Source organism: Schistocerca americana, chromosome 4 (genome assembly GCF_021461395.2).
Source record: "Schistocerca americana isolate TAMUIC-IGC-003095 chromosome 4, iqSchAmer2.1, whole genome shotgun sequence".
Lineage (NCBI taxonomy): Eukaryota > Metazoa > Arthropoda > Insecta > Orthoptera > Acrididae > Schistocerca > Schistocerca americana.
Genome location: NC_060122.1, coordinates 254331734 through 254344522, shown reverse-complemented (window position 1 = coordinate 254344522; position 12789 = coordinate 254331734). Strand labels below are relative to the sequence as shown.

At 40.7% G+C, this 12789-nt stretch overlaps 1 protein-coding gene across 1 annotated transcript in view; it reads right to left on the bottom strand.

Moving 5' to 3' along the window:
* Positions 1-12789, bottom strand: part of LOC124613389 (vegetative cell wall protein gp1-like) — a 179309-nt gene that overhangs the window by 20392 nt on the left and 146128 nt on the right. The gene's annotated exons all lie outside the window — the stretch shown is intronic.

Genomic DNA, 12789 nt, shown 5'->3' with positions numbered 1-12789 from the left:
AGGAATTTGTTCTCCACTATAAGTAGCCAAAGAATGTTTTGCCGCTGAAAGTTTAGGGCGGCCGATAGCCGCATACGTAGCACTATTTATGAGAGTCACAGACGCACCAGTGTCTAATTGAAAATTGAAGGTCTTATCCTGGATGCGTAGCTTCACAAATAGTTTATTGCACTGTCTCTGGATCGGTGCAGTGGAGGCGGAAGACACAAAATCAGCGCGTTTAGCGCGTGTTCGCTGCGTACGATAACTCGTGGGTTGGGCGGGTGGAACAACAACTCCCGCTTCACTTGCAGTCTGTACATTACGTTTTACAGCGTTTGAATTACGCTTGGGTCGCATAGCAGAGGGCTGGGTGGGTGGCTTAGTGCGAACAAGTTTATTACCCACACGAACCGTGGAAGAGTCTTTAAACGCGACCTTCTGGGCGGGCTGGCTGTGAAGAACATGAATATCCATGGGCTGGGCAGCACTAGAATTGTTCTTGCGTTTACGCAAACAAACAGTCTGGATGTGTCCTTTCCTTTGACAAAAGTGACAAACCGCGTTTCTTAACGGGCAACGTTCACGAGGATGAGCAAGAACACACTTAGGGCAAGACTTAACTCTATCATTTTGCACACGCGGCTGACGAATGTGTGTAACATGACGCGGCCGGCTAGTGTTTACAGTCTGACTCTGCCGGTGGGGCCGCGGGCGTGACATAACTTGCTTAGCACAGGCAATTTGAGAAATACATGGCTGATCTAACTCACACTCAGCATAGTCAAAAGTATCTTGGGCTTCAATGATGTTCATCACAGTCTCTAATGACGGGTCAGGCAACTTTAAGATAGCAGTACGAATACGAGAATCGGCAATGTTTTGAGTAATAGCGTCTCGTAGCATGACATCACTGTAGGAAGCTCCACACACACAATTAAATCGGCACTAACGGGTGAGGCCCCGTAAATCTGTTAACCACTGCTTATTAGATTGATGTGGCAGTTTCTTTAATCTGAAGAACTTGAATCTGGCTGCTGCCACATGAACTCGCGACTCGAAATACTCAGCAAGCTTGTTAACAACAACGTCATAGTCTAAAGCTTGTGGCTTGGATTCCGGGAACAACTTACAAAGTAGTCGATAGACTTCCACGCCTGCAGTGGAAATTAAATAAAGCTGCCGCTCAGTACCCGTGATTTTGTAGACTGTCATGTGCGCCTGCAACTGCGCGAAATATTCTCGCCATTCTTCTCTTGATGCATCAAAAGCACGGAAAGGTGGTGCTGCCTGTGCTTGTTCCTTTTGTGTTGGAGGATTAGCCGCTTGTTTGGCGATTGCTTCCACCAGACTTTGTATTTGCTGACTCTGTAACAAGATCAACTGTTGTAAGTCGGCAGACATAGTGAACACAAATTAAACCAGCCCCCAAAACTTTATCGCTATAATTAGTATAACCAGAAACAAGTTGAACCAGCCCTGCACACGAGTTCGGAAGCCCTCGTCGCCAGTTTTGTGGCGGCGTTCGTAGAGACAAACAATTCGCTGTAGAAACGGCTTACGAAGTCACCGCCACACTTTTAATAGCGGGCCGACCGGTCCGCTGGAACAGTGAACAGAAAGATGAAAACCCAAACACTCTGATTAAATAAAAGTCGGTACTTATCTTTATTAACGAAGATACAGAAACACAGTAGTGAACTCCGTGTCTACAGAAATCTGTCTAGTTCGAGTCGGAGCGGCTAGGTCAGCGTCGGCTGACGACAAACAACAACTCTGCTGCGATGAACACACAACTGACTAGCAAGTACACAATTCGGTGGCGAGTATACAACTGAGCGGCGAATACAGAACTGTCCTAGCGCTCGCGACTCCAGCGCTTAAGAAACCAGAAGCCAGCGGTGGCGCGCGCAGACTTGCGGCGATTTGCTGTCTCGCTGGCGCTGCTTATGCGGACGGCGTCCGGACTTTGATGCTGCCAACCTTTTGGCAGCGGGCTCGGGTGGCATTACTGGCTAGGATATAACAATTGTTGTCTTGCAAACGTCCCCATCTGTTGACTCAGGGATCGAGACGTGGCTGTACGATCCGTTACAGCCATGCGGATAAGATGCCTGTCATCTCGACTGCTAGTTATACGAGGCCGTTGGGATGCAGCACGGCGTTCCATATTACCCTCCTGAACCCACCGATTCCGTATTCTGCTAACAGTCATTGGATCTCGACCAACGCCAGCAGCAATGCCGTGATACGATAAACCGCAATCGCGATAGGCTACAATTCGATCTTTATCAAAGTCGGAAACGTGATGGTACGCATTTCTCCTCCTTACACGAGGCATCACAACAACGTTTCATCAGGCAACGGCTGTTTTTGTATTAGAAATCGGTTGGAAACTTTCCTCGTGTCAGGACGTTGTAGGTGTCACCAACATCGCCAACCTTGTGTGAATGCTCTGAAAAGCTAATCATTTGCATATCACAGCATGTTCTTCATGGCGGTTAAATTTCGCGTCTGTAGCACGTCATCTTCGTGGTGTAGCAATTTTAATGGCCAGTAGTGTAATACTGTTTTTAACTGGGAACGGAGGAAGTCATTTCTCTTACACACAGTCCAATCGCATTAATGTGACCAGTGCTTATTTTCGCCATCAACATACAGTTATGAATCACTAACGGCCGCAGTAGCAGTACAATGTATATAAAGGGTTTCTTGGTGCCCTGAAAACAGTGCAGTCGTTGTCGTGATGTGGAAACGGAGCGATTTATTTCGTGTCCAAAAGGGCATGATCATCGGCTTTCAGGCGAAGGTTGGAAGCGTTTCTGAAACGAATGAATCTGTAAAGAGTTCTCAAGCTGGCACGGTTAAAGTGTACCGCACATGGTAAAAGGATGCTGTCTAAAACTGGTGTTGAGACAATTGTGGTTTATCATAGGCCATAGGCGGCAGGGGTGAACGACGTCTGTGGAAATGTGTAGATCCATATGGACATGCAACTGTTGATGAACTGACCTCCCAGATGAAACTAAGGGCAACCAAAAACGACTGTTCTGTGAACGATGTGCCTCTGCAGCAGGATTTTCGTTCATACACTCATGTTGAATGCTGGCTGGACCGTTGCCGCCAATACCGCAACAGGACATCCACTGAGTTGCGACAGGTAGCCTTTTTGGATGAATCATGTTTTATGCTCCACTGGAGAGATGGTCGTTGGCGTGTACGGTGTGAGACGTCTGAAATCAAACACTCTGCGGAAGGGCCCAAGTCCGAGCATGGAGCGTTACTGCCCGGAAAATGTTTCCGTGGTTTTGCCATGGTGATCTCCGTAATACAAAATATGCTTCTGTCCTTGGGAACCACGTCCACTACTATGTTTCGTTTTTCTTCGGCATGATGCCCTCTACCTGCGAGACAGTGCAGCCTGTCACATAGTTCTCAGTGTAAGTTGGAGCACCAGGGTGAGTGAATCATACGTCCCTGGCCACCAAACCTAGTCGAGAGTCTGTGGGACACATCGATCGGACTTTTCGTCCCATGGATCGGCAGAGAACTCTAGCGCAGCTGGCCACGACTCTGGAGGCGGCAAAACCTCGTTGACACTCTTCCCGTACATAGGTCTCGCGCTGCAAAAGGTGGTTGTAGAGGCTTTTCACAAGTGGTGATATTAATGGGACGGGACAGAGTGCATAAAAACTATTTATTTTCACCCTTAAAAATGCCTAAATTTAGTGTAAATACTTAACCTTTCAGTTTCTTCTTGTCAATCAAGTGGTTCAAGTGGCTCTGAGCACTATGCGACTTAACATCTTAGGGCATCAGTCGCCTAGAACTTAGAACTAATTAAACATAACTAACCTAAGGACATCACACACATCCATGCCCGAGGCAGGATTCGAACCTGCGACCGTAGCGGTCGCTCGGTTCCAGACTGTAGCGCCCAGAACCACAGGGCCACTCTGGCCGGCTCTTGTCAATCAACTGGCCGGACACAGCGCTGAGAGTACCGCTGACAACCAACCGTCCCCCCGCCCCATACGGGGCGAAGATGATAAAAGAACCATAAAATATAAGGCAAAATAGAAGAGACACAACTTACGTTGCTTAATTCCATATTCGTGTCGCTCTTGTCTCCTCATGGCTGCATCTGATCGTTCTGATGCTCTTGCGTGAACGTTTGCTCTCCTTCCTGTGTATTGATCAAAACTGGCTATCTTCTTCAACAGTATTGATATTCAAAACATTTTCGTGGGCTAGCTCCTTACGTTTTAGCGAAAAAACCGGTTTCTGTTGACGTAAGAGTCTCGAACGACCAGCCAGCATGATCTTGCAATGACGTAAGGGATTCTAATTCTGGTATGCACCCAGCTCTTGTGTTGGAATTTGTGTGTTCCCTCGATAACTCGTACAGGTCTTCTAGGTGGTTTGTGACGTTGTATCAGTTAATTTACGCACTTGCAAGTTGTAAACAGCAGCCATTAACGCTTATTTGACAGGTGACACATTGCTTCCAGTTATTTCATCAGAGTAATACTCAAGCAAAACAATTATTTCCTATACGCGAACTGAAAGGAGAAATGGATAGGTCCGGATTGGGCCATAAAAATGTACTCTTTTTTGGGCCACTGACTCATCAAATCACCTGACCAAACTTATCTGTAAAATGAGAACGTATTCAATTAAGGAAACTGAAGATATATGTACTAGGCAGTGAGTGAATATATAGTTCAGAAGGAATATTTTTGGAAGTTTTCTTTTCTTACGCATTTGCCGATTTTGAAGGTTCAGGGGCACTGCTTCCCCTTATCCTGCTGAACCCAAATTTCACGCAGCTCGATTTCCGATGGAATGGAACTAATTCGGATGATCAAAATACAAATTACCAAAAAATTTAAGAAGTCTCTCATAAAAACCAGCTATCCAAAAATTTAAAAAGTCCCTTATAAGAGCCACCGCAGTAAACAGTACATATTTTTTTTTACGAAAAACTCGGCCATTTAATACACAGAGAATTGAAAAAACAACTTGACTCCCTGTTGTACGAGAACGGTTTCCAAAATTACACTATCAGCGTCTCCTACATTGCTTTTTTTACTGTGTTGAGTAAGACTGCGTTGTGTCCCTTAATATCTGGAAGTGGAAATGGAAGTAAGCGTTTGGCGTCATTGGCCGGGAGGCCCCTTGCGGGGCAGGTCCGGCCGCCTTGGTGCAGTTCTTGTTACAGTCGACGCCACATTGGGCGACCTGCGCGCCTGATGGGGATGAAATGATGACGAAGGCAACACAACACCCAGTCCCTAAGCGGAGAAAATCTCCGACGCAGCCAGGAATCGAACCCGGGCCCGTAGGACGGCAGTCCGTCATGCTGACCACTGAGCTATCGGGGAGGACATCTGGAAGTGGTTGTCGGGTATTTGTCTGGTAGTTTACCATACAGCATAAAGTCATCAGTGAAATAAAGTAATTGCATAAAATTGGCTTGGTCTTAGGAAAGTGGAAAATAAGTTATGAAATATATTTTAAAGCGTTTTCTTATGTAATAACTACAACATTTCACTAATATACCAGAATCAAGTCAACTGAAATGCTACAAAGATATGGCGTGGCGATGAAGAGAAAAAAGAGAGAATATGCAGTGTTACAAGAAAGACTGAATAAAACAGTCGCGTGAAGATTTTCTGAAGAAGTGCCCCTTACTGAGCTGACCATCTGCGATATTGTTGTTACTCTCAGTAAATACACTTGAACTAAACATCTCATGCCAATTACAGTTTGGTCTATCGACAGAGTAAGTAAAATTAGCCTGTAGACATTTTATTTGTCAGAAAACCAAAACAACGTTTTATATTTGTTTTGGGCGTTGAGTGATACATCACAACTGGGCACTCCTTGTTCGGATTATCTGTAACTACACATTACAGATGTTAAATTGAAAGTTCTTCATGAAAAAGAGAAAAGACGCGAAAGAACCTATACTTACCATATTAGCCATTCGTTAAGTAAATTATCTGTTCAACTAGATTAAGCGTAGAAGATCACTGTTACTTACATGGAAAACTGTGATGTTCATTATTAACCGCGCCTAGATCTATGGCACACAATTATTTTGTGATGAATATCAGTGAAATTAAGTAGATATAATGCTTCTGACGGAAGCTAGACAACAGCTGTTGGAAGTAATGAAGGGCCGGAACTTTTTCGAATTAGTTGCATTCTTGATAATTTTGCTGTATTAAATTGGCCTTGTTCAAGCATCAAGACTTTGCAACCTAGAGTCTAAGAAGCCGACCTTGCCTAGGGTACTGGACGGGTCACAGGTAGCGGTTAGTAAACGTTCCACCAGGTATGGTGGTAAGCTGCGAGTACAGAATAAGCAGTCCCGGACCAAGGCAAAATAAAACAAAATCCACTTTGCGTCTGTCTTGTAGCAAGCGGCAAAGTGGTCAGTGTCTGTTCACAGTGGTGGTGCTGCAATTGGTATTCTGGAACTAATTGATTGATTGATTGTGTGTGAAATCTTATGGGAATTAACTGCTAAGGTCATCAGTCCCTAAGCTTACACACTACTTAACGTAAATTATCCTAAGGACGAACACACACACACACACACACACACACACACACACACACACACACACATGCCCGAGAGAGGACTCGAACCTCCGCCGAGACCAGCCACCCAGTCCATGACTGCATCGCCTTAGATGGAACTAACTCTTCCAGTCTTAACACTCTGAGTTCACTCAATGAGTCTACTCAACCCTACCTGATTCCAGGTACAATCATCATGGAGTATTTTCATAGTCACAGTACTACCCCACGTGTTCAGTCCAAAGCCAGTATTACTGGCGCACCTGGCGTTTCGGATCCTGGGGCGCCCAGGTTAAAATGCAGTTTGATTCAGCAGAGGAAGTCGGAATCCTCTTACCGATTTAAAACCAAAACAAATACATTTGTTGCAACATTTAACATATAAACACTTTTGTAACCAGGTAAACATCATAAACTGGGAGATACATTGAAAAAACAGAAGATTCTAATTTTGGCACTTCAAAGAACACAAATGACGAACAATAACACCATGGGTTTCGGTAACTATCGTCTTTACAAAGGTAAAACTGACAAAAGAAAACTTGAAAATACACCACATCAGGAGTTGCTTTTTCAGGCTCTAAAAATATTTTAGATTCAATAACGGAGGTAAAACCCATTAATAATAGGCTAATGACAATTTTTCTTAAATGCGCAAATAAGAAATTTACTTTAAGTTATGCCCATAGCCAGTCAATGAGGATAACCGCAAAAGACCTGAGGAAATTAATGAAGCATGGGACACGTTAGGTGAGTATCATCTCGAAAATGCCCTCAAACCATGTTAAAATTTTAATGGGTCATTTTAATGATAAATTAGGTAAAGAGAAAAAATATAAGACAATGGTGGATGGATTTCCTGCGCACAAATGGACAAACCAAAATGGCCAAAGACTTCTTGAGATGAGCAAAAATTTCGACCTTGAAATCATGTCAACACATTTTAAAAAGAACACTTCTAAACAAAAATCTTGGCAGGCACCCAATACATTTATTGGGGAATTTCATATCCATCATGTAGAAATTTCATCCCGTAACTAAAAAGAAATTTTAAATGTCCAAGTTAGTAAGGGCTAATATAGATTCTTACCATTATTTAACGCAAGTAAAATTTAAACTCTTCACAACAAAAAAATGTTTTTAAAAAAATTGACTCTGCGAGGATAACCCCAACTCTAAAAAGCGAACTTGAGAAAAAACAATCCAACAATTGACGAAACCTACAAGAAAAGTTCATCACAACAGCATAAAATTTAATTCCGCTTCGAAAAAAACAGAAACACCCTTGGTGGAAAACGGATTGTGAAACAATAGTTAAGTATAGGCATGAGGCGTTCAAAAATTGGAATAGAAACGAAACTGAAAATACGTACAACACCCTTCTAATTGTAAGAAAAGAAAAATCTAAAGTAATCCGACAGACTAAAAGAAACTACGAAAACGCCCAACTTTTAGAAATCCAAAGAGACTTCCAAAAGAACAATACAAGAAACTTTTATGAAACATTAAATAGAAAACTAACCGGTTACCAACCCCAAAGTCTTTGTTTCAGAAATGAAAATGGATGTTTGGCAGAAGAATTGTAAGGTACTTGCTGATTGTTTTAAAAAACTATTTAACTGTCGAGAACCAGAGAATAAATTCCAACCACAGCAAATTAATAACACCAACTGTAACTCTAAAGAACCTGACGAAATCGAAGTAATGAAACAAATTAAGCGACTTAAAAGCATTAAGCATCCGGAGAAGACGGTATAATTCCAGAACTATTAAAATCAGCTGGCCCTAACACTATAAAATAGAACATATCTGGTAAACAGAGAAAATACATGAGGAACTGGAAAACTGCCCGACTTCATTCGCTGCATAAAAAAGGGGATAGAACCGATGTTAATAATTACCGAGGAATCTGTCTTCTCCCGGTCACACACAAAATTCTCTCGCGATGTTTACTTGATCGAGCCCAAGATCAGTTGGAACCCAAAATTGGTGAATACCAAGCAGGCTTTAGGCCTAACAGATCCTGCCCAGAATAAATTCTTAATTTGGAACTAATCCTTAGCACCAGCTGATTTCTGTTAACAATACTGTATGTACATTTTTGTATTTTAAAAAGGCCTATGACTCAGTCGATCATGAATCCCTTTGCCATATTTTAAAGGAACAAGGGCTAGATAATAAAAGTTCAACACTGATTACGGAAAAGTTAACTGACACTCTCTCTAAAGTTAAATTTATGGGGGAAATTTCTGAACCATTTGATATAACTTATGGTGTTAGACAGGGAGATGGAATCTCCCCATTAGTGTTTAACTGTGGTGTGGAAAAGATGGTTAAGGAATGGGGAGATCAAAAGTGAAGTCAAAATATAGATCAGTCTGTCAAGTTATGTAGAAGTAATATTAGAGTTGACAGCCTCACGTTTGCAGACGATCTGCCAATTTTAACTAGGGATATCACCAAAGCTCAAAAACAAATTAAAATTTTTAAAGAAGTTGTGGAAAAAATACAATTTGAAGAAATGTGTGTGTGTGTGTGTGTGTGTGACAAACAAGCACCAAAGTTTTTGAGCACAAAATATGAAAAAATAAAAAGAGTTTCTCAGTTTAAGTACTTGGGGTAAATCATACAAGAAAACGGTCAGGAGAAGGTGCAAACGAAGATCGCAGTCAAGAAACGGCAACTGCATTCAGATTAACACCAAAATATTTGTAATAAGAAAATCACTTTCCAAATTCAGTTAATTTAGGTATTACAGCACTGTAATGAAACCTGTATGTCTTTATGGAGCAAAAGCTTTAATTTTAATTAATAGGAAGCAAGATAGTGAAGAATTTCAAAAGAAAGAAAGAAACAAAGGTTATTAGGAAAATATTAGGCCCCAAAATCACTGATAGAGCAACTTACAGGCTGAGAAGTTATAAGGAAATACAAGAATGAACAGACATACATGGTGATACGGGAAAACCAAGACTTTATTGGCACATTAAAAGAATGGCACCCACTATGTTGACAAAACAAATAGTAGAATTCTACGAAAACAGAAGTAAGGCCAAAGTGAGGCAATTAAATGAATCACTGCGATAAAGGAGGATGTTCACACAAAAGGTACTTGCTTGGAAAGTTCATGAGAGGGAAATTGGAAAAAACGGACTGGAACACCATAGTCTGATTAAAGAAAGAGACTTCATTCTGAAAGGATGAAACAAATTTGGACGCAATGGAAGGGCAAGCATCAAAAGTGACATTGATGGATTTTATCTCGCCTGGTCCAGTTGGACCCATATGTAAATAATAATAATAATAATAATAATAATAATAATAATATTGTACCTCACCTGGTCCTGTTAGACCCATATGTGAATAATAATGATAATAATAAATTTTCCTTTACCAATCGCAAAAAGACTGCAACTATATACTCACAGTTAATTATTGAGATATTTCATTTTGCTAAAATTCGTCTTGAGTCGTTCGACAACCCTATAGATTTTCTTTTATGATGGAATAAATATCGAACACGACTGACACAAAATGCATTTGTTGGGTACCTCTGGGGAAAGTTGTTAGTCGGAAAGATATTTATTGTTCTGTAACAGACATAGAGGCCATTGCACTCGTTTCACTGTATGTGTCACAACTAAACCACGGTCGCTAAATCCGTTCAAATGGAGATTTCTGCTGATGCAAGCGAAAATTCTAGGTCCGATGTGTATATGATGTTTACGTCGCTTCTACATCAAATACGTTGCAGCTACTAAGAAATCAAGAATCGCTGGAAACCTTGCAGTCCTTGCCATGGATTTCCATCCTACCTGAACTTACAGACGACCTCTCGAGCGTAATACGCGGATGAGATGAGATCCGGTGAAATGTACACAAATCCCCCTGCCGACCTGCCAACAACAGAACCGGGGAGTTAGCGAGGCGCTCTGCAGATGGCACCAGTGGTTACATTTCCGTGTGTTAGTAGCGGCCGCTTCTCCACTGGAGATGCCCATTTACCAGCCAGCAAATAGGCAGCTGGCTGACACGACCCACCTGTTCCTCACAGCTGCCTGGACAACGGCTGGACTGAATACCGCCGCATTTGCTATAAGCCACATTCCAGATACTCGCACATTGGCAAGACCACCAAGTGAAATCCTGCACCACGTTGTTGTCAGAGTTTAAATGTAAATAATAATCATTCTTAAACTGCACAACGCCTGTGCTACTAGATCCATAATGGAATATGTTACTGTGTCTACATCCAATATATTGCATCAAAAATCGTTCCAGTCACAGCTGGAGATAATGCTATGTCACTAACATCTACAATGTAAACAATACTATCCTGCTACATATTATCCAGTTCAAACATGAAAGGCACTAGTATTTTCCTGGTTTCTTCTCTGGGAATAGATTATAAAGCTGTGTAAATAATTATGAAAAACTGTGTAATTTTTCTCTAATACATTCATACATTCCAGTTTTGTTCTTTTAAGTATGGATTCTCAAAAGTGAACAACACAAGTCATAAGGCCACTTTCAGACAGCAATGTGAAAGATAGAAAATGTGCCAGTTACATAAAGAAATAAGTGACTTAAAATAAAGTAATTTACATATTTTAAAATCGAAGAGTCGTAGCCCATCATCTGAAGCTGACGATGTGTGGAATAGTTAGTTGACTACTGTCACTGAAACTGCTGCATTTAGCTACGCAGCCTTGTGTTATACAGAGTGTTTTAGAAGTGATGGTCAATATTCAGGGATATGACAGGGATGATCATTCGAAATAAAAAAAAGTCAAGTAAACATAAGCATTAAAACGCTACGAGCAATTCTTGATCTTCAATACTGTGAAACAGATCTCTTCTATTGCAAGCTTTTTGTTTTCCATATTTTGATAAGTTGTAGTATGGACCAAAACAAGACGAAATATGAATTAAACATATGCTCTAAGAGGCCTACCTTAAAACTTATGAGCACTTGTTCATTAGAAGAGTTCTGTTTCAAAACAGTGAGCATGAACAAGTGCTCATAGCTCTTAAGGTAAGCATTTTAGAACACATGTTTACTGGACATTTTTTTCTTGTTTGGAACCATATCAAGTTCATCTAAAAGTGAATAAGTATAAAAAGTAGTGCCTATAGGACAGAAGAGAATGTTAAAAATAGTGATTAATGTAATAAGATTATTTGAAAAATCAGATATCCTATTTGTTGTATTACCATCTGGCGGTCATAATTTATGTAACTAGTATAAAATATCTATAGCATTGGCTATTTAATCAATACAGTGTGTGTACAGAATACACAAATGGATTAATGTGAAATAATTACCATCTATGATAATTACACAGAAATTAAACTCAATAATACGAGATTTAGTTGAACACTGGCACGCTCTTCTAGCCTGAACTTAATATCTACAGACGCCGTTGCCATGGAGACTTCGTACTAAATTGGCCAACAAGAAGCAAAAATGTATATCATGGATGCCATGTGTTACCATAAAGGCTGACGATCGCAGATGTCGTAGATAATCATCGATGTTGTCTTCTGAAGTGGCGCCAGTACAATTTTTACTATAAGTTGCCACACAAAGTTAGTCACACCTGTTTTACAGGAGAACACTAATTCTTGGGAGCCAATAAACTGTTATTTGCGGTGAAATTACGTCCATGTATAAAATGTGAGTACAAAATAATGTCTAATCACATAATAAAACTGGAATGCAGGTCATATTTTTAACACAGCCCTTTTATTTCACAAAAAGTGAACTTGGAGACCCATAGAGCGAATTTTCTGAGAAATTACGTCAGCGTATAAAATCCGGCGACAAAAGAGCCTATGCTCAAGTAATAAAACTGGAAAAATCCTAGAGTAGTCACACATGCCAGAGTTGTATTAATAAATCTATGACACCATAATTATTTGTATCTATTAGTTACAAATTTTAATTTACAAAATGAAAATATCTCTGGAATAAAGGAAAACAGAAAAGCAGTAGTCTATTTGAATTATGGCTTCAAATAATTCGAAGAAATCAGAAATCCACCCATTCATTCAACAGGATTGATGAATCGATTTTGAAATTGCACAAAGATTTCTAATTCTTCCAGAATGGTTAGGAGTAAACCTTCTGGAATATTATGTAGAATATTGGGGTTATTCGGGACATCTGCCTCTGAATGATTGTTACACTTCAGATGTTGTCGAAAAACTGATTTATTATGT